This window comes from Galeopterus variegatus, unplaced genomic scaffold (genome assembly GCF_000696425.1).
Source record: "Galeopterus variegatus unplaced genomic scaffold, G_variegatus-3.0.2 Scaffold309, whole genome shotgun sequence".
Taxonomy (NCBI): domain Eukaryota; kingdom Metazoa; phylum Chordata; class Mammalia; order Dermoptera; family Cynocephalidae; genus Galeopterus; species Galeopterus variegatus.
The window spans coordinates 314,032-338,027 of record NW_007726420.1 but is presented as its reverse complement, the minus strand read 5'-3'; positions in this window follow the sequence as shown (position 1 = coordinate 338,027).

Below are 23,996 nucleotides of genomic sequence, written 5' to 3'. Positions count from 1 at the left end.
CTCCTAAACTGTCTCTCATCTGGTTGTTGCCTCTCCACGCCCTCCCCCCACCCTAGCCCCCCACCATTCTCATATTCGCCACAGTAAGTTTCTAAAGTGCACATATGAGCAGAAGATTCTGCAGTGCCTAATGTTTGTAGTCCTTAGCAAGGGAGATAAGACCCTTTTGTGCTTTGCCGTGCTCCAGCCTTGTTGCCCTTCAAGTATATTTTAGAACCATTGCCAAGGTATTTCTTTATTTTTTTTTGAAGAAAATGTAGTTTTATTAATATTATTTTTGTACATTCTAGGATGTTGCAGAGCAGTTGGGCAGCTGGGAGGGTGGGAGAGAGGGGAAAGGGGAAGGAAATGGGATGGAAGGAGGAAGAAGGAGGAAGGGTGGAATTGAGGCCTGTGGCACCCCCCTCATTCCCACAAGGGAGACCGGGGGGCTTCCAGCGGTAGCTTGGTCATTGCCTGGTCATTGCTCGGCTGTGTGCAGATGTCAGGGGGGTGTGTCAAAAGCCCTCACCCCCCACCACCACTCCAGCTCCAAGATATTTCTATTACTGGCTGCTGTGGTCTGAATGTTTGTACCAGCCCCCAAAATTCGTATGTTGATATTCTCACCCCCAAGGTGATGATATCAGGAGGTGCGGGGCCTTTGGGAAGTGATAGGGTAATGGGGGCATAGCCCTCATGAATGGGATTAATGGTTTTATAGAAGAAATCCAAGAGAGAGAGAGAGAGACCTTCACCCTTCCCCTCATGTGAGGTTAGAGCAAGAAGATGGCTGCCTGTGAGGAAGTGGGCCCTCACCAGACAATCTGCCAGCGCCTTGATCTTAGACTTCTCAGCCTCCACAACTGTGGGAAATAAGTTTCTGTTGTTTATTAGTCACTTATCTATGGTATTTTGTTACAGCCGCCCAAACAGACTATGACACACAACATATATTCTGCTTCCTCATTTCTCGCTTTGCTTTTTTGCACATGGCTCTTTTCTCTGCCCATTTATCTATCCTCTCATTAAAGGATTCCATGTGTTGAGGGCCACAACAGTAGAGTAATAGCCATAAAGCGTGAAACTTATGTGTCTTTATGATTTGAAACTTACTCAAGTATAGTTTACAATTCCAGCACTTCCAGAAAAAAAGGAATGATCACTTGAAATTACTGTAAGAGGTAAAGTGACAGCTTGCATTTTAATGGGTTAAGTTATTGGTCTGAAATTATGCTGATAAACCCTTACATTTCATTCAATTCATTTAACTATAGGCATTGGGGATATAGCAGTGAAAAAGGCAGTCCCTTTGTTTAACTTACATTCTAGAGTAAGCAACAAAAATATATATGATGTCAAGTGCTATGTAGCTTCTGGAAAGGAGTTTGCATTTTATTCTGAGTTTGATGGGAAGCCAGAGGAGTGATTAGATCTGATTTCTAGTTCATAGATTACCTCTCTGCTCTGTTGAGAATTGTGCAATTCATCAGGAGACTAGGTAGGAGGCTGTTGCAGTGGTCTAAGCAAAAGCAGATGTAGTTCAAACTACATTTTAAGGGTGGAGGTGTCTAAAATGGTAGGATTTGAGATTTATAGGTAGAGCTGAGAGGACTTAATGAATTGCACATGTCTGGGGAATAGGGGAGCAAGAAAAATCAACAACTTCTTGGGAAGGGTTGATGTGGTTTGCTGAGTTGAAGAAGGTGGGTTTGGGGTGGTAATCTAGGGTCATGTTTTTAGGCTTCCTAAATCTGAGATCCAAGTACATGCATTCATCAGATGGATGTAGAAATTTGTAGCTCATTGGGACTGGAAAAATAGTAAATAGATGGTATTTAAATTCATGCAGCACAATACATTCTCTTAGGGAATGAGTGTAGAGAGGAGGCAGCTAAGAACTAAGCCTCACAACAGTTCAGTCTTCAGAGGTCAGGACTAGATCTTACGTAATATTAAGTGAATAATCAAATAATCCTACCCCAGAGCAAATTTGATCATTGGAATTAAAGGGAAAACAGAAAATTATGATCTTTGAACTGATTTCTGACTGCAATTTTGGAAAATGAAAACTATTCTTTTCAAAACTGCTTTAGTGAAACATTATTTTATTGACACAATTATTTGTTTACTAGTGAATCTAATTAAACCTGCTTTTTTGAGAAATCTGCCGTGCTAACCAAGTAGAAGATAAGTACGAGGGGTCTTCAAAAGTTTATGGAAACATTCATATTATCTTTTAATTATATTTTTCCACAACCTTTTTCAAGTACCCTTGTATCTGAAGGAAATTTTTTTTTACAATTACATTATATCATTTAAAAGTTTGTGTTTGTAATGCAAGTTATTTTATCGAGTTGCCCCTTGTGGATTAGTTACATACATCCCTGCTAGCACCTCTAAAGAGAAGTTGTTCTTGTGACTATTCTTCATCTGTACTTGAAAACTTTAGGATTTTCTGTAACCTTCCAAAATAAAAATTAAGCCAGAGGAAAAACATTAAGCTGAAACATATTATCTGTTTTAAAATGTGGTTTTCCTTTCTAGCAAATTAACTCAGTTGTTCTAGGATAGGTTTTTTCCCATATCCACCTTAAGCAATTGTGACTAGTTGTTTTAGTTTGAAAACTAAAGCTTTACACACTGGCCTTAGTAAAATTATATATTGTTTTTGATTTTGCTGATTACAGAAAAATGAGGCCACTTTGTAATTGCATATTTTCACCTATGAGAATATAAACACATGAGTTTCTAATATTTGGTTTGCTAGTCTTTTTCCAGCTCTGGCATTTAATTCTAGGTTTATTTAAATAAATTTATTATTCTGTACATTTGTTGGGATATCTATAATGGTAAAGCTTGTCATTTTGTGGCTCTTTTGTGGTTCTTTTTACTTAACAAAGCTCTTTTGCCTCTCTTTGACATTCTACACTTCTAATATCTGTGTAAGACTGCTTTTTGCCTCATCACAGAAAAGGTGAGATGCAACTCGGTTGCTGTGGCGGGCATGGGGTCGATCTTCTGATTCTTTTTTACTCTATTGTTCTTGGCCCACAATGAGGTTGCAAAAATAAAGCCTGTTTTAAAAATAAGTAGGCAACTGCCGTGCAGCAAAAACAGGTTAGATGGCTTAAAAGTAGGGTGAGCTGAATAAAAGCTTAAGTATTACTTAGTTTTCTATACTATGTTACAGATTACCACAAATTTAGCAGCTTATACAATGCACATTTATGATCTCAGTTTCTGTGGGTCAGGAGTCAGGGCACAGCTTAACTGGAGTCCTCTGCTATTGGTCATAAGCTGCAATCAAGGGGTTGGCTAGGCTGTGTTCTCATCTGTACTTTCAACTGGGGGAGAATTGCTTCCAAAGCTCAGTCAGGTTGTTAGCAGCATTCATTTTCTTGTAGCTGTAGAAATGATAGCTTCAGGTTTTTGCTGACTGTTGACTGAAGTCTGCCCTCAGCTCCTAGAAGCCCTCAAATCTCTAGTTCCTAGCCTCATGGGCTTCCTCAGTGTTTTAGTCCATTTTGTGTTGCTATAACAGTATTACCTGAGACTGGTAAAGAAGAAAGGTTTATTTGGCTTACGATTCTGGGACAGCTGCATCTGGCATGGGCCTCAGGCTGTTTCTACTAATGGCAGAAAGTGGCAGGCAGCCAGCAGGTACAGGCAGATCACATGGCGAGAGCAAGCAAGAGAGAGAGAGAGAGAGGAGGTGCCAGAGTCCTTTAAACGATCAGGTCTCATGGGAACTAATAAAGCAAGAACTCACTACCCCTCCTCCCCCAGGGAGAGCATTAATCCATTCATGAGGGATCTGCCCCCATGACTCAATCAGTTTCCAACACTGCCACATTGGAGATCAAATTTCCACATGAGTTTTGGAGGGGACAGCACATCCAAACTCTATCACTCATCATGCTTACTTCATCAAGCTAGCAAGGAGAATCCCTAGCCTCAGTCAGTTAGCAAGACTGAGTCTTATACAACACAATCATTGGGGTGACATCCATCACCTTGCCATTAAGATAACACAACCATGGGGGTGACATCTCTTCACTTATGCCATGTTCTATTTGGTTAGAAGCCAGTGAGGTCTTGCCCACACTCAGGGGAGGGCATTCCACAAAGGCATCAATACCAGAAGGAGGAAATCATGGGTTGTCACGTACTTTTTGCTATGGTTTGAATGTGTCCCCCAAAAGTTCATGTGTTGGAAACTTAATTGTAACTTTATTAACAGGTGCGAACTTTCAGAGGTGATTAGGCCATGAAGGCACTGCACAAATGGATTAATGCTGTTATCATGAGACCAGGTTAGTTATCATGAGAGTGTGCTCCTGATGAAAAGGATGAGTTCAGCCCAATTTCCTCTCTCTGTCTCATATGCTCATTTCTGCCCTCTGTCTTTCCACCATGAGGTGACCCTCACCAGATGCTGGTGCCATGCTCTTGGACTTCCCAGTTTCCAGAACTATGAGAAATAAATGTTTTTTCTTTATAAATTATCCAGTTTGTAGTATTCTGATTTAGCAGCAGAAAACTGACTAAGACACTTTTATTCCCTTGAACTGTAATTCTTAATCTGTCAGATGTTTTCAAAATTAGGCTGGGGTTGGGGGTGATGAGGAGGGTGTAATTGGTAGTAAGTTTAACAGCAAATGTTTGTGTTAAACCCCTGCTTATTTAGTTCCAGGCTAGAATCCTTGCAAATGGACAGCTAAATAGGTCAGATTAACTATTACAGTGGTCAGTAATAAATATAACAGTATAAAGCTATCAACCACAATCTAGACATTAGCATCTCACAAATTTATATCTTCAGGCCAGTGCTCTTCTTTGACCTTTCTAATCACTTCACTGTCTTTAATTGGCATCTCCAAGATACCTCATACCTATGTTAAAAGCAAATTCAAGTTTCTGTCCTCCCATATCTGGTCCTCTTCTATGCTTACCTCGGTAATTTGGCACCATCCTCTATCCAATTGCACAAACAAGTCTCAGACTCATCTTTAGTACCTACCTCTAAGTTTTGGTTTTGATTCCTAAAAAGTTCTCATATTTGTCTGTTTTCTTCCATCTTCTTGGTGTTCTCTCCCTGGCTCTTCTTGAATGCTTGCTCTGATGGGGCTACCTGGCAAGGAACTGGGACAACCAACAGCCAGCGAGGAACTGAAGCCCTTAGCCCAACAGCTCAGAAAGAACTTAATCCTGCCCAACAGCCACTAAGTGAGCTTGGAAGTGGTTCCTGCCCCAGTGAACCTTGAAATGACTGTAGCTCTGGCTGACACATTGATTGCACCCTTGTGAGAGACCCTGAAGCAGTAGGCCCAGCAAAGCCATGCTGGATTTCCACAGACACTGGGAGATATGTGTGTTGTTTTAAGCCGCTGAGTTTTGGGACTATTTATTATGCAGCAATAAGTACAAGTAACTCTTATACATTGTATGTTAGTGCATAGTACCCAGTTCCCTTTTCTCTCTCATGTCTCCTTTCCAATTTTGGTAGGTTTTACTATTAAAATTTCTACCTTAAGTGTTGGGATGAAACTAATAGAAAACTACTTTGAGATATTTTGCTACAATAAGGAGTAGAGAAATGGGCCAATAGCTGGAGTAGGATGTGGGCTCAAGTGAGAGATTTTTTTAAAATAGCAAATACTACTGGATATATGCTGACGGAAATGATCAACTAGAGAAGAGGAGGGGTTTACAGTGCTAGAGTGATGTCCCCGAATAGATGAGTGGAGATAAGATCCAAAGCCCAAATGGCAGGGACAGCCTTGGACTGGAGTATAGAAAATATGCTATATCCATAGTAATAGAGAAGATGGAGGAGATGGGTAAAAAAGGAAATAAACTGGTGTATGGTAGTGGGACTGTGTTGAAATTTTCTTCTTGCTTCTATTTTCTAAGTTAAAGAGGAAGCAAGATATCAATTGAAAGTAAGGACTAAGGAAGAGTTTTGAGGAAAGTAGAGAAATTATAAAAATAGATTTCACACAGTGGAGTGTGGGAAACTGAATAGACCAAGAAAATGTAGTTCCAAGCATCAACTTCAGGCACCAAAATGTCCAGAGGAATGAGAACTTGTCTTCTGTGTCTCTTTAAGAGCCTGAAAATCTTTCCTTGAAGCCCCAGCCGGCTTCCCATAAGGGTGAACATCAAGCATACCTGGGAAGGTGACCTTGGCTCTGCCTTCTCACAGCACTTGGTAGTTTCTTTGGCAACTACCAAGTTAAGTTAGACAAGGAATGTTTTGTGCTAGGAGCTGACCACCTGCCTTGTTTTTTATGAACTCCCCAATCTGTGGATCTGCATGTGGACTGGGAGGGCTGTGAGTTGGCACCCAGACAGAGACTGATTTGCAACCAATTAAGTGAATCCATGCACCTTGATCTTCAGCAGCTATACATTCCCTGGGTAGGTGATGGGGGCCAAGAAACTGTGTACATGAGTAGCGCCTGAGCCTCCAGATGGCATGAAGATACGATGGACTCAGTACTCCTTTCTTGTATCCCTCTATAAAGTTAAAAAATGAATTATTAGAATAAAATCTAATGTATCATATGACTTTGACTGACAATTGAAAATCTGTGACCACTGCTGATATGAGACAGGATCATGTTTGAAGCAGGATTGGTATTCAGATCCTCAATTCAATCTGTGTCTTCCTGTTTCATGGCCAGAATTGGCTCACAGATCCATTTACTGGCAAACCAACTATTGCCAAAGGAAATGAGACCACCATGATAGCTTTGACTAATTGCAATTCACCCCAGCATGTGATGAGCGAGTGGAGAGCACCTCTTAAGCACACAGCTTTGCGGGGGTGGGTGATACATGAATAAGGGTCATGTTAGTAAGAAGGAAGCCTGAACTCTTGTTCCTACACTTTCAAATTTCTGAGCAATTTACTAAACCTTTATGAATCTCAGTTTCTTTTTGGATCTAATTATACCTACTTAATAGGAGCCAGGTGGTTGCAGTGAGAGATATTGGGTAGATAACCTGTTGCATCTGGTGTGTTGTGTTTAAGGCATGCATATACACAGGATAAAATAGAACCTGCTCTTAGGACTCCATAGCTCTTTGTGGAGACAGAGGGATTGGTGTCAGAAAGTCCTACTTATAAGTTGACTCTTTCATGTTAGAGATGAATTATAGACCAGATAACTAAAGCACCAATGTGACCAATTTCCCCATTTTCTAATATATATTTCATACATATATGAAATTCACTTTTTTTGTGATACTAAACATATTTTGAATGCTAAGTGCTATCAATTTCCATTTGACATATTTTTTGTGATTGCCTACCATGTTTAAAGCACTGTGAAATTACCAATGTCTGAAGGTAAGTGAAAAATTCTTCCATTATATCAGTGTTTTCCTAAACAGATTATTTTTTACTCATTGGTACTTTCTTAGCAAGCAGTGACTCATGTGCAGACTTAGCCAAAAGCACTGTGTGCCACAGCTGGTGGACCACTTGTATCAATTTGTTTTTCCATTTATCCTATCCATTTAATGTAGATGAGCAAATAGATTTGATACTGGAAGTAGTGGAAAGAGCAGGCAGACTTCAGTCCAAACCCTTGCTCTCCCACTTTTAAATTTCTGAGCAAATTACTAAACCTCTATGAATCTTAGTTCCTTTCTGGAGCTAATTATACCTACCTAATAGGGTTGTTGTAAAGATTAAATAGTTAAATTTTTAATATATCCATATAAGTCTGCTTAGACTGTTATGCCATAGAAACATAGGATTCCAAAATTTCAGTGGCTTACAACACCCAAAGCTACTTCTTGTTCACATTCATATCCTTGGCATGTCAGTTGTGGCTCTGCTGAAGAAACAACTTCTATCTGGGAGAGGCAGGTCTCATGGCAGAGGGAAAAGAGAAATGGCAGAATGTCAAGCTAAGGCTGGGTCTGGAGCTCACAGACCCCTCAAGCCCATTGTCCAGACTGGGTCACAAGCCCTTCACACATAGGTCTATGAGCTAGGTAACCGGCAAAAAGGTGCTTGGAGCCATAGGTTTGAGAGCATGGCCACACGGGGCAGAAGCCCAAGACAGTAAACGCCAGCCAGGTGGCACCACTGTTCATGCCACTAACTCCACCCACACACAACTTGCTTACAAAGAATGTGCTGCACCACACCTAAGCAGACCTAAGGCTAGGGGGCCTGATTAAATTATTCTATTTTCCCAACAATCCACCCCTTCAGGGTGCCTGCCTTACAATCTACACATTCAGAATCTTCCAGGATGTTCCCTTAGCGAGGATAAATGACCTTTACATTTACATAACCTATTGTCTGTTCAATATGCCTTAAGGCTTGTAGTTCTGTCCCATTAACTATTAGCTGCATATGTCTGGTTAGTAGTCATCATTGGTGTGATTTTCCATGGAAATCCTGCAGTCATACTGATGGGAAGTTCAATGCACATTCAGGGAGACACATTGATCATGGGACTCTAGTGCAGTGCCTGCAGCCAGAACACTACGGGCGAAAAGACAGAAGATTTATTGGTACCAACAGGGGAAGTTGGTAAGATACATGCCAGTTTGCCATCCTGAGAAAGGATGGTTGCAGGAATAGGTATCCTACCTGGTTTATGATACCATACTTTATCTGCTAGTACTGTTGGATCTGTAGGTTCTATATGTAACAGTATAGGGGGACTCATAATTGGCCATAATGGTAATACAAATGTGCCCTTTGGAATAGAGCACTTATCTGTTCCAGGCCCTGTTACCTTTACTCGAGGAGGCCAGGTACTTGTCACCCAAGGTGAAACTTGCAAGTCTTCCTCTAATCCTTTCCCCCAAGACCTACCCAGTGTATATGGGGGGCTTTTATTCTCCACATCCATTCCCATTGTACTGTCTGTCCCTGTTGCAAACAGGTTGGGGCCAGTAAGAGAATATTTCCATTCTTGCCACATAAGGACTATTTGCTAAAATCAAGCGTTTGTTGATAGCCTTACTGGAATGACTTGTTTCACTGAAAGTTACCAGAAGGACTATTTGCTAAAATCAAGCGTTTGTTGATAGCCTTACTGGAATGACTTGTTTCACTGAAAGTTACCAGAAGGACTATTTGCTAAAATCAAGCGTTTGTTGATAGCCTTACTGGAATGACTTGTTTCACTGAAAGTTACCAGCAGTCCAGTACGGGCGCGACACTGAGGGTTGCGATCCGTTGCCGGACACGAAAAAAGACAAAAAGGAAAAAAAAAAAAAAGAATCCTGACTGTCGGCCATAACCACCGTGTCCACCCCTTCAGGGATGGGGGTTGGGTAGATAGCCTTAGTCCCTTTTTTAAAAGACCATTGTACTGTTCAATCATTCCCACTGCCTGGGGATTGTGGAATATGCTAAAAAGCATATGTACTTCATAGGGCCTGGTTTTCCAAAGTCTTGCAGTTTCAAATATTGACCTTGCAGAGGACTGGAAATTTTCCTAAGGCTATAAGTCTCTGTTGCAAGATAAGAATTGTGGCACAGCACGGTTGCTGACTCAAAGACAGATTAGTTACTGATTGATATCTAAGTTGCTGGAAAACTGCTAGAGGGAGAAGGACTATTTGCTAAAATCAAGCGTTTGTTGATAGCCTTACTGGAATGACTTGTTTCACTGAAAGTTACCAGCCTATATTGTTAAACTATAACCCCACCTATGTTCTCTTCCTGGTCTGGAAAATAAATGCAGGAAGAGAACCCCAATTCTGGGTTAATTTCCTGAGGAAGGGTTGCCTCTTGCTGGAGGGTCCCAGGAAAGTTAACCACTTTGGGGTCTCTCACTGCTCAGAAGAGATGGGCTTTGAGTAATCCTTTGCATCTCCGTCACCCAGGGGAAGTGGGGTGACAAGTCCATGGGCAGTGAAGCAGGGGATGATATGGCACGTGTAACTTCCACTGAATAGACAACTGGGAGGCCCACCACTGAACCCCATGTCCAGTAAAGTGCTTTCCATTATCACTCTCTATAACTACAGGCTGACCATACATGGCCATAAGGCTATTCAGTGACTTCACAGAGTTTACCTGTCTGGGGCCTTACAAGGCCATACAAACAGAAGACCAGTAGCCATGTCAACAACAATGAAGATGTATCTGAAATTCTCTGACCTTGGCAGTGGTCTGACAAAGTCCACTTGCCATTGAGTCAGGGGCACCCTTTCTCGAATTATTTGCCCATCTGTATGGGGTACCCACCAGGGTTGTGGACTGTCTTGAGCACATACTGGACAAGCACAACAGGCATTCACTACATCTTCCCATTTTATAGGCAGCGCTCATCTTTGAGCTGCCATCCACATGGTTTTGTTGCCAGCATGCTGCATTCATCGATGTAACCACTGGGCTATATCAGAAGCTGGCTCTCTCTCCAGCCACCTTACCTTAGCCAAGGCATTGGCTTCATCATTTCCTGGACTGTCTAAGGAGAAGTATACTGTGACATGGAAAAGAGTTACTTCTTTCTCATGTCCCAGTTCCCATAACTCTTGCCACATGGCTTGTCCCCACAGGGGTTGGTGGCCTATCATCCACTGTTGATACTTGCAAGTAGAAATCCAAAGGGTTAAACCTTTGTACACAGCCCAGCTGTCAGTACAGATGGTTAATGGCCCAGGCTCATTTTTTATTCCCATCCATACTGCTCTCACTTTACCCCATTGACTGCTTTGCTCTGTGCCATTTTCATACCACATAGTACCTGTTAAGGGCTGGACAGCAACAGCTGTCCACAATGCTGAAGTTCCCATGCTAGAGCCATCTGTATACCAAGCTTGCTCTGTGATAGGTCCTTGTCCCTTATGGAAAGGTGTAGCCTCCCCCTCCATGGGCAAGGATTGTGCCAAAGTTTCCTCCACAACCTCTAGTGGGCCTAGCACAGTTTGCAACTCTTTGGACAAAGGACTCATTAACACAGTGCTCCTTTGTTCTATATATGCTCCCCATTTAGAAAAAGTGGGCGTCTGAGCAATGCGCATCTTAGGGATGGTTGCCCACATGCACAGCCAACCTATTATGGGGTATGTCGTCCTTACTAGGACTTTGGCAGTTCCTGTGATAGCTTCAGTAGCTATCAAGGCAGAATACACAGCTGCTAACTGCTTTTCTTTTAGGGTATAATGCACTTCAGCATCCTTCCAGAGCTGAGACCAGAATCCTACAGGTGTTCAGAATCAGTCCTGTCTCTGCCAGAAACCTCATCCTAACCCCTCCTGGGTAATATGTACATCTAACTCAAAAGGCTTAGTGAGGTCGGCCAATTGTAATGCCTGTACTTGCAGTATTGCCTTTTTTGTAGCCCAATAAGCTTGTTCTACTTCCTCAGTCCAATCCCAGAGGGCTTCTTTCTTTGTTAATGCATACTGTGGGTACAAAAGCTCTCCAATACCCCAAAGTCCCAAATATGTCTGTAACTGAGCTACAGTTGTGGTCAAGGGTATGCCTGTACCTTGTCTATAATATCTTCTGGGATGACTCTGGTCTTACCCAACCAGACCACTCTCAAGAATTTGACTGACAGCCCAGGTCCTTCCACTTTGGCTGTGTTCATGGCGCACCACATTGTTCCAAATGTCTTAACAGCATTGGAGCTGACTGGGTTAAATCTGCAAGAGAATCAGAGGTTAGTAACACATCATCAATGTAGTGAAACATTGTAACCATGCTGGACCTAGTCCACTTGGCTAGGTCCCCAGCTACCAAACCATTACAGATGGTTGGGCTATGCAGATAACCTTGGGGCAATACTTGAAAGATCCACTGCCTTCCTTCCCAGGTGAAGGTGAACTGATCTTGGCTGTCAGCCAAGATTGAAATAGAGAAAAAAGCATTTGCAAGGTCTAATACATAATAATAAGTTCTCAGCTGAGTCATCAGCTGATCCATCAAGTTGTGAACTGAAGGCACAGCTGTATGCAAAGGAGGCACTACCTTGTTCAGTTCTCGATAATCTACAGTCATTCTCCAGGTACCATCAGGCTTTTTCACTGGCCATACCAGAGCATTAAATAGGCTCTGAGCCAGATGAATAATGCCAACTTTCTCTAATTCCAATACAGTGCCACTTATCTCTGCATGTCCTCCTGGTAGGCGATACTGTTTTACATTAACTACACGTTTTGGCTTGGGTAACAGCTGTGGGTCATGTTTAGCATATCCTTGTAACACAGGCTTTACTGTCTGTATTCACAGCTGAAACTCTCCAACTGTCGTTTGCAGGTGCAAACCATAAAGTACGTCCATACCAAAGATGTACTCAGCTACGGGGGATATATATATATATATATATATATATATAGTATATACACGAGGAGGTAATCTTCCTGTGCCCAATGGCAGTGACACAGCTTTGACCTCAATTGTATGTCCTCCATATCCATCTATATGAACTGTGGCCCCTGGAAACTTATCTGGATTGCCATATATCAGGCTACATGCTGCACCTGTATCCACCAATGCCAAAACACGCTGCACATTCGTCCTTGACCAATATATTGCCAATTCAACATGAGGCCTCTGGTCCTCGCCTGCTCCCATAAGATGAGCACCTTGGCCTGTCCCCTAATCAAAACAGAACAGTTCATCCACCTTCTTGGAAGCAACCAAAAAGTCCTTTAATCCACAGAGTGTACCGTGCTACCTGTTTCTGGATGTTTAGGAAAACACTGTTCAGGGTGCAATTGCTGCCACAAGACAAACAGAGCTGCATTTGGCTGCCAGTCAATTTTCTTTTTATCAACCCCTGCTGCAAGCAAGTCAAGCCACATCTGCTTATGGCTAGTCTTGCTTGGTCCCTTTGAGATAAAATCCTGAGTATTTCTTGGGGGTTTAGTCTTAGCCACCTTTCAGACCTCTTTTACTTGTCTGCTATCCTCTATTTCACCCAGGCTCACTATCATGTTCATTACCTCATGTATAGGACAACCAATGTATGGGACCAGTATGGCCATCAGTGACCCAAAGGACGTTGACAGGGCATTTTGCAGCACTATGTCTCTCATGCTGCCTGTAAAGTTTTCATTGTCTGGGCCATGAGTGTTCAGATTAAACATGGACTGCCTCATCCCCAGCTCCCAAATGATTTGGGCCAGCTTAGCATATATTTGCCATTTACTCACAATCTTGGGCAGTTCTCCAGCATTTGCCCACATGGTTCAAGCAGCTGAACTCACCTGGTCCATCAAGGAGTGATTACCTCACCCTTGTGTATATCTGCGGATATTCTGCAGCCGCTGCCTCAGGGACGGGTGTACGGTGATGGAGGCCAATTTTTCCAACTCCTCACCAGAACATATCACACTGTCCACCCCTAGGTCCCATAAATGTAACAGCCAAGCAGCCAGGGTCTCCCCATGTTTCTACCTGAACCATCTCCCCAAATCAACCAATTCAACCTGTGTATACGGGACACAGGTGGTGAACTGGGTCACCTGTGGATCGCCCACTGGTTGTCCATCTGGTCCCTTAGGCTTCTCATGTCTCGATTTCTCGTGCACAACAGGTTGGGCCTGGAGATGCATGGTTTCTCCCAACTCCCTGCTGGGTTGGTCGTCTTCCCTGGTGTGAAAGGCAGGAGTGGCCAGTGACTGCATGTCATCCTCCAGGATAATCATCTGTGCTTCCAATGACTCTGCTTTCTGCCACAAATCTCGATCAGTTTGCAGCATCGTGAGCAGCAGCCGGGCTCCAGTCAGCAGAAAAGTGGCCACCAGGCACCACATGCTCAAGGACAGCCACATTTCCTCCCCCTCCCAAAGGGTTTTCTACGGTAGTGCCTGGTCTATGCTGCCTTGCAATACAGTGAGCAGCAACCAGATCCCGGTCAACAGGAACGTGGCCATAGGGCAGAGCATATTCAAAAGTAACCACATTTCCTCCTTCTAAGGGCTTTTGGCTCCTGTACCTGTTCAGAATCCTGTTACAACTATGTCAATTGTTGAGCTAAGGCCAGGTCTGGAGCTCACAGACCTCTCAAGCCTGTTGTCCAGACTGGGTCACAAACCCTTCACATGCAGGTCTATGAGCTAGGTAACTTGCAAAAAGGTCCTTGGATACAACCAGGCACACTGAGCCAGCGCCTTGGGGCCCACCCAGGGACCCAGAGTATGGAGTTGGGGACTGGACCTCTCTCCCACAACAAGCACAACATGCCAGCAACTCGGAGCCCACCCAGGGACCCGGGGCAAGGAGAAGGGGAATGGTCCTCTCTCCCACAACCAGGCACACCACGCCAGCACCTTGGGGCATGCCCAGGGTCCCAGGGCATGGAGAAGGCGACCGGACCACCCTCCCACAACCAGGCACACTGAGCCAGCACCTTAGAACCCACTCAGGGACCTGGGGTATGGAGTCGGGGATCCGACTACCCTCCCACAACCAGGCACAACATGCCAGCACCTTGGAGCCCACCCAGGGACCCAGGGCATGGAGAAGGGGACCAAACCTCTCTCCCACAACCAGGCACACCACGCCAGTATCTTGGGGCCTGCCCAGGGACCTGAGGCAAGGAGAAGGGGAATGGACCTCTCTCCCACAACCAGGCACACTGAGCCAGCACCTCGGGGCCCACCCACAGCCCTGGGGCATGGAGAAGGAGACCGGACCACCCTCTCACAACCAGCCACACCACGCCAGCACCTTGGGGCCTGCCCAGGGACCCAAGGCAAGGAAAGGGGAATGGACCTCTCTCCCACAACCAGGCATACTGAACCAGCGCTTCAGGGCCCACCTGGGAAACCAAGGTGTGGAGAAGGGGACTGGACCTCTGTCCCACAACCAGGGACATGGTGCCAGCACCTCAGGGCCTGCCCAGCCCAGAGGCATGCAGAAGGGGACTGGACCCTCCTCCCATACCAGGCACAAAACGCCAGCACCTCAGGGCCCACCTGGGTACCAGAGGCATGGAAAAGGGGACTGGACCCTCTTCCTACAACCAGGCACATGGCACCAGCGCCTTGGGGCCTGTCCAGGGACCAGAGGCATGGAGAAGAGGACCAGACACACCCCACAACCAGGCATACCGCCAGTGCCAAGGAGCATACCAAAAACAGCACCTCCATGTGGGTGGCCCACTGCAGCCACCACAATAACCATGGCTGCTGCAAAAGTGGCTAGACACCACAGCCACCATGCAGGTGGTCCGCCAACCACCGGAGAGCATTCAAAAAGAAGAGGAGCCAGCAGAGACAAAGAAAAGAAGAGGATGTCTCTTTCCACAAAGCCCATTTCAGAGTGACAGAAGAAGCATCTACTCTATGATAATATTGGGGGATCTGATCAGATCTCTCAGCATTGGACAGATCATCTAAGCAACAAGTTAACCGAGTAACCATTATTCTTTCAGAAGGAGAGAAGAAATCTAGGGCAAATAGAGGGGGGAGGAGGAAGGAATGAAGGAAGGGGAAAGGTTGGACAAGGAGCATAAAGAATAATTACGATTTGTAACAATATATATGCTAGTAATATTAATTTAATCAACATATCTCAATGTTCAACCCCCAAAATATGTATAATTGATTTTGATTTAATAAATAAATTTTTTTTTAAAAAAAGGTCCTTGGAGCTGTAGTTTTGAGAGCATGGCCATGCAGGGTGGATGCCTGAGGCAGTAAATGCCAGCCAGGTGGCGGCACCATGCATGCACACTAACTCCACCCCCACACAACTTGCTTACAAAGAATGTGCTGCACCACCCCCAACCAGACCTAAGGCGAGGGAGCCTGATTAAATTATTCTATTTTCCCAACACAGAATCTCAGAGTAGCTCTTAAAACTTTTGCTTAGAAGTGGCATCACTTCCATTCACATGTCATTGGCCAAAGAAAGTCACGGCCAAGCTAATGTCAATACAAAGTAAAATCCTTCCATAAGGACAGACCCAGTAGGGAGGGGCAATGAACATGTTAACAATCATACTTTCCTCTTTTCTCTTTTTGGTCCCTGGATACAACCAGGCACACTGAGCCTGGAGGAAGGAGATTGTATAGCACGGCAAGGCATTGATATGTCATGGTTAAGGGTGTAAATTCTGGAGACAAACTGCCTGAATTCAAATCCTAACTCTGCCATTTTCTAACCATGTGGCTCTGATAAAGTTATTTAACCTCTCTATGCCTCAGTTTCCTCATCTATAAGATGGGAATAATAATGATGCCTATGTCATAGAGCTGTGAATTAAATGAGTTATAAGTACAGTGTTTGGAACAGCACACGGCACATAGCATGCCCCATTAAAGTGTTAATTGTTGCTGCTGCTGCTGTTAATGTTATTATTGAAAGAAACCTGGCTTGAAGTCAAAAGATCTAATTTAAAATCTCAGCATTATCATTCTAACAGTGACCTGGAGCGAATCACTTAATTTCTGTGAACTTATTATATCTTCATCTGTAAAACTGGAATAACATTAATTTCTGGAGAGGCCTCATAGGGCCATGGTTAAAAAGCATGGACTCTGGAGCTGGACTGCCTGGGATCATATACCACTTTCAAGCTGTGTGACTTTGGGCAAATTACTAAACTTCTGTGTACCTCAATTTCATTATCTATAAAATAGGGGTAATAATCATACCTTATGTTCATAGGAGTGTTATGAGTATTAAATAGATTAATAGTTATAATATATGTAAAGTTATTAGAATAGTTCCTGGTGCTTAGTGAAGGCTCAATAACTGGTTGGCACGGAGAAGAAGTGCTTAATAAGTGTTAACTAGTAATATTTTCTCACAGGGTTTTGAGGCTTGACTGAATAGGTATGAAAGTGCTTTATATAAAAAGTACTGGCCAAATGTGAAGACTCAGGAATTTGCAGTGTAGACTTCTATGGCTATGTAATTAGGCTTAACCAGGCTTAGCGTGTCCAGGCTGTGGCAAACACTTTCGTCTGAAAGTCAGCTCAGTTCAGAGTGATGTTAACTGCCTTCTTGAGGTGGGGACGGGCTCTGGCTATTTTGTTTGTACCTTATAACTTGTAGAAGCAAAAGCTGACACTTCACCCTGCTTCCAATATGACTGAGCACCTTTCACATCAAATTCAGGACAAACAAAGCTTTGCATCCTTAATTAAACCAAAAAGATTGGAGTCACCCTGACTGGTTCTGATCTCCAAAGTAATAAAATCTTGACTATTTCCTATAAGCCCAGACTCCCTAACCAAAATAATTTTATCCCTGATTTTTGCTAAGCTGATGCCTGAAGGCACATCATAACCTTTGTGAAATGGTGATTATGTGGGAAATGTACTGTTTCCCCACCATGAGCTGACCAATGTAACCATCATAACCTTGGTAATTTTGAGGGGTTTTTTCCCTTTAAATACTTCTTGCTATGGTTTGAATGGCCCCTCTAAAATTCATGTTTTAATTTAACTTATTGTAATTGCCATTGGGATGGTATTAAGAAGTGGGAACTTTAAGAAGTGATTAGGTCATGAGGGCTGTGCCCTTATGAACGGATTAATGCTCTTATTGAAGGAGCAGGTTAGTTATCGCAGGAGTTCAGCCCCTTTTCTCTATATCACTTGCATGCTTGCCCTCCATCATGGAATGATGCAGCTCGAAGGCTCTCACCAGATGCCAGAGCCATGCTCTTCAACTTCCCAGCCTCCGGAATTGGGACCCAAACACATTTCTTTTCTTTATAAATTACCTAGTCTCTGATATTCTGCTATAGCAGCAGAAAACAGACTAAGACAGTTCTGTTTTGTGTTTTAATTTGGAAAGCCTGTTCTTCTGAAGTCTGACTCCCCCTCTCTATGTGAGTAAACTTTATCTTTTCTAAATGTTTTTGTCTTGGCTATAGTTCATTGAACTAAGAGAATTTATATTTGTATTCTTGTTCAGTCTGGTCTGGCTTCCTTAACTAGGAGGATATGAACTGGAGAGCTGTGTAGCCATCGTCATCAGATGGGTAGACCGAGAGGTGGAGAGTTCATTTGCAGTGTGGAATGAAGCAGAGACAAGGTGGGATGGGGTAAGAGATAGGAGTTGAAGTGAGGCAGGACTGAATATGGACACACCCCAGGGAGGCTGCTCATGAATATTCAAACTGGATCAGCACTAGCCAGTTTTTTGTTTTGCAGTTAATGAACCTGTACTGAGCTGACAACAGCTTAATCACCCTACCAATCAGCATGGTACACCTGGAACTTTGCAGTTTACAAAAACTGCAGCACCTGCACACTAAGAGGAACAAAAGTGCAGACAATCACTATGTGACCTTGCACCCATGACGCTATACTAGAAAGGACAAGTTAAGGGAAAAGCAACCCCACTATGCATGACCAAAAACTTCAGAAACTCAGGGATGTATGACAGAAAGCTCGTGCAAGCTTGCATCAGCCTGTTGGGCTTTATTTACCCTAGATTCTCCTACCCCCCCCCCCCAAGGCTAAATATTCCTTCTCTTGCTTAGGATAGAGAAACACCCCAGCCCTGAAGAGCATATATATCCTCCCCCTAAGAATTCAGGCATGCTCCTAATTCATGGGATCACCGCGCACCCTTCTACACATACTTTCCCTTTACAATAAAGTCCTATTGTCTGAATGTTCTGTCTGTCCCTCTTCTTTTTCTTTCACTGATCAGGTGCTTACCTTGTTGTAGACTTCCCTCAGTCCCATGAAAGGTTCTCCTTCACAGTTTGACCAAGAACCTGGAACTGCTCTCTGGTAACAGAAGGACAACCCTACCACCAACTCTCCAAATAGCCTTCATCTTATCACACTGTTGTATTCACTTCAACACTCATCACTCGCTAAAATCTTTGTTTAATTTATTCACTTGTGTCTCTATACCCACAGAATGAGTGTAAGTACTATGAGGGCAGGAGAATTGTCTTGCTCACCACTGAATTCCCAGTGTATAAATCAATGCTTGCCACAAAGTGGGCACTCCATAAACACAGACTGAAAAATGAATTCTATTTACCGTTCATAATTGTAGGAGAGGAGAAAAATCTTTTCTTTTTGCCCACCTTAAGTTCATTGACTGGGGCCCTAGTAAATTAGACTGATAAAGGACAAATTAACAAAAGAAAAGTATACAAATTTACTTAATATAAATTTTATGTGACACGGGAGACTTCATAAGGAAACAAAGATACAAATAGGCTAAACCCGAGCATTTAAAAAAATTATTTATTAATTAACATTTTTTTTTACATTTTAAGATATTGTTGCAGAGCAGTTGGAGAGGAGGGGGAGGGGAAGGGCGAGGAGAGGGGGAGGAGAAGGGGGAGGGGGTGTGGTTGAGGCCTGCGGCACCCCCCTCGTTTGGCAGGGGAGACCAGGGGTCTTCCAGCAGTGGCTCAGTCATTGCTGGGCTGGATGCAGATGTCAGGGGGGTGTGGCTGAAGCCATCAGTCCCCCACTGCCCTGAGCTCAGGAACCCAAGTTGTTTCCGGTGGCAGCTCGGTGGTTATTGGGGGGCTGGTTGCAGATGTCTGGAGGGCGTGGCTGAAGCCGTTGGCCCCCCACTGCCCCAGAAACCCGAGTATTTTTGTACTAGGTTTGATGAAGAGTAGAAAATCGTATGAAAATGTAATGGGACCAAAAGGGGTATGAACTAAATGTAGTAAACTGGGAGAACTTTAGCAAGGCCTGTTTGTTCCGATTCCTCTCAGTATCCTTCCATCTTCAGAGATAAGGATATTGTTTTCCTCCAGGTATAGGGAGGACACCTCTCACATGAGGGGCTTATGAGCTGCTTCAAGGGAAGGTCAGAGAGTCCTTTCAGCACCTGCTGTCTCCCAAATTCCTTCAGTTTAATATATTCAATATGCCAAGGTGCCCTATCTTGGGCTAGTGTGTTCTGAACCCCTCCATAATCACATTAAAATCTGAAAGCTTCTGTGCTGTTGTTTCAAAGACTTTGTTACCTACTTTGAGTTATTATAAATTTAACAGAATTAGAAACATTGACCAAATAATAATTTTATGTGATTAATTTTGAAGTCTGAGACTTTAAAAATGATAAGAGCCTGCATTCCACGAAATGGGTTTTATTGGAGCATCCCTTCAAGGTGGCTAATAACTAGTAATGTGTGAAGACTTACAAATCATCCTGCAGAGTAACCTGGGATGATCTCTCCCATCCACTCCCTTGAGTTATAATGATGAGCCCTTAAGAAAAAGAGAGGGGACAGCTATGACTTGTTCCCATCTTCACTTTGAGATTCAAAGGCATATGATTGCTTGGTTTTATATGTGATTTATATTTAATTATCCAGAGGAAGTTTCTTTCAAATTGCCTTTTCCTTCTAAAATGTTCAGAGGAATGCCCTTTATAAGTAGCTAATTAACACGGGCATTTTTTGCAACTAATAGTAATAGACTAAAAGTTTTTTATATTCTCCACCAAATGCTTATTCGTGATAAATCCGCTTTGATCATAATGAGTATTTAATCTTTGTTAATGTGAACATAGGTAATTTGCCATCTTAGTTAAGGACTAATATGGGTCTGTATGGCTCATTTTGTTTGCTGTCCACTAACTTTGTTTACCTTCCTCTGAATGGGAAATTTTTATATGGGCTAAAATACCATTTAATAAACTTAAGAACTCCTCAAATTTTTAAAATAAATGTATTTATTATACCTGTTTATTTCCAGAGTTTCCTTGTTTTCAGATTCTGAAGTTTTCTACCGTGTGTGTGTGTGTGTGTGTGTGTGTGTGTGTGTGTGTGTGTGTGTGTGTGTGTGGTGCTACATGACTACGCCAGTTGTTGAGCTCTTTTATCTGCCCATAATCCTGCCAACTGGGCCAATTGCAAAGCTCTGGCTCTGTCAGAATCCTGCCAACTGGGCCAACTGTCGAGCTAGGGCTGGGTCTGGAGCTCACAGACCCCTCAAGCCTGTTGTCCAGACTGCGTCACGAACGCTTCACACAGCAGGCTGGGTCACCAGACCCCTCACACACAGGTCTATGAGCTAGGTAACCGGCAAACAGATCCTTGGAAGCCAAAGGTTGGAAAACATGGCTCTGCAGAGCGGATGCCTGAGGCAGACACCAGCCAAGGTGGCAGGAACCATGCATGCACACTAACTACACACACACACACACACACACACACACACAATTTGTTTACCGAACCATCCCCAACCAGCCCTGAGGCGAGGGGAGACTGATTAAATTATTCTATTTTCCCAACAGTGTTTGTGTTAAAGATATGGATAAACCACTTGGGAGTGTATCATTTTTTTTAGAGAAATCATTTTCAAATGATGCAGCAGGAAGGATCTTTGACAATATTTTATAAGCACTTTTGACTTATATTTAACTTTATAAAGGATTTATTTATAATGATTAAAAGAGACCTTAGCCAGAGAGTTGGGTAGCTAAGACCAAGCAGAAAATTTCAGTTAGCCATTAACTTAGGAACAATTCCATTACAACTAGTGATTTGTTGGACTCGATTTTTTTTCAAGTAAGTCATAGTCATTCCAAGCCATGGAACTAATAATCATCAATTCCTTGAGGTTAGCAGAGGACCTGAGAAACTTACCATGAGGCTGAAACTCCCCAGGCATAAAATCATACCCCAGAAAAATCCTTCTCAAAAGTATTTCTGTTTTTCTCCAATTACATACTCTTATGCTGATTTACTTTAGATGTTGCTCACCTAAAATTAAGAATTGAGATGAAGTTTTCTTCTTTTCCTTACCTTTCCTAATCAACTACAAACAAAGGAAAACCTGGCTGACATACTGAATAGGTCCCCAGGTCCCTAGGCACAAAGGCCTCTTCATTTTGCTCTGATATTTTGGGCGGACTGTAGAGCTGTGCTCCCCAACAAGGGAGGAGCCAGAGAAGATAGATTTTGTCCAGAAATGACAGGCACTGGTTGAAGCTGGATGCACGCCACTATGTTGACAGTGGATTTATTTACATGTGGTGCTTCCAGTGTTTTGGAAGCATGCAAAGCTAGCAAGTTGGCTGCCTTCTTGTCAAAAGTATTCTCTGGTTTCCCTTCCAATCTTTGAATTGGCTGTAAGGTAGAAGGACAGAGACCAAGTTAAAGAAAGCCCTTCCTGATGGGAATACACAGGTGGCTACACACAAATTGACAGAGTCTTGGCCTGAAAGAGGTTGGGGGTGGGGGTTACGGGTTGCATGTGTGACTACTACAGAAGAGAAAATAAAGGGGGAGCATGAGGCTGCTGGGATGACATCCAACAGGTAGGTATGGTTGAAGTTGGGCTAAACTGGGAAAATTTCAAAAACACACACAAGCAGAGGGTCTAATAGAATGAACCCCATGCTGGTTCATTTATCAAGATTCACTACATGTAATCTATCTCTTTTTTTGTTGTTGTTGTTGTTGCTAAAATATTTTAAAGCAAACTCCAGACCATAACTTATTTCATTTCTATATACTCATACTTGAGAACTAGGCTGACTTTTGTTTGGTAATGGTACATGGAATATTTTCACAGTTCTGACTAGTTAGTATATGGCCTGAATAAGGGACTTTTAGCTTTTGTTCTTTATAGTCTTGAGTCTTTGGACCAAACCAACTTTTATTTCTGACAATAACTGAGATTAACTGAGTTTAGAAGGTTTTATTTAGTGTTTGTTTAGATGATTGTCTCATAGAGGAAGATAGAAGCCTCTACCTTCTTTGATTTTATTCTCTCAGTGAATAAAGTATGTTTTTCTAAAATGGTCTGGTGAAAACTTAATTTGTTATTCTTTTTTTTTTTTTTTTTGTTTTTTTGTCTTTTTCCGTGTCCGGCAACGGATCGCAACCCTCAGTGTTGCCCCCGTACTGGACCGGGGACTGGCAACGGGATTGCAACCCTTGGTGTTGCTCCCGCGCCTCGCTCAGCCAGTGAGCAGGAACCGGTCTATATGTGGGATCCGAACCCTCGGGTGGGAGCGCTGCCGCGTTTCCCAAGCGGCGCACTATCCAGTGCGCCACCGGTCCGGCCTTCATTTGCCTACATTTTGAATGCCATCTGTCCCCTTAGATACTAACTTAGGGTATGGGGGAACAAGTCATAAGGCTGGGTCCATATCAACACACCCAAGTAGATAGATCCTTAAGTGTCCTAGACCGCTGCTCTCTCCTGGTCACCACCAACCACCTCCTGAGTAGTTTCAATGCTGGGTGCTTTCACTAAGCAGTTAAGATGGGATAGATATTTTCTGTCCCTTCATCTGTTTTTTTCTTTATTATCAATATGACACAATGCTAGGGCATTTTCAGTGAAGAAATCTTTTTGCCACATCTATGCTTTAATACATGTGCTCCCAGGACCAGTTAATGTCTTTCATCTGGCCTAGTGTTTTTATATCTTTCTTGTCTCTGTTGAATTGTTCATCACCATCAGTTGCCTGTTAGAATATTTAATTGCCACCAGCAAATGTGAGTAGGTCAAAATTTTTCTTGAGTCCAAGTTCTGTTGGCTTGCTGAGGGACCCCATCAGTTTTTTAGGCAAGGATTAGAGCCTAAACACATCCTGGTTATTATGCCTTAGATGACCAATTTTTATAAAATGTTAGGAAACCAACTGTTTTTTGTTGATGGTGGGTGCTATTTTCGTTTTAGGATTTCCTTCAGGATGATATCGGAATTCAAATAGTTAGTTTCAACTTTATACTTCTAAACTTAGCCCACTATTGAACTTTTCTAGTATGACAGATGTGTTTTATATACCAAAAAAAAAAAAAGAAAAAAAAATCTGTTCTCACTGATTCCAAAACATTTCTACTTGGGTTTAGTACACAAGACATTTGAAGAATTCAGACACACTCAAGTTTTACCAGCCCCTCAAATATTACCACTGTACTAACCTTCTATAATTCAAATATGGACTTCTCTTTTAAATTACCTAAAGCAGGTGCTCTAAACTGGGAGCAATTTTGTCCCCCAGGGGACATTTGGCAATGTCTGGACACATCGCTGTTGTCACACCTGGGAGGAGGGGTGCTACTGGCATCTAGTGGTACAGGGATGCTGCTAAACGTCCTACAATGCCCAGGCAACCCAGC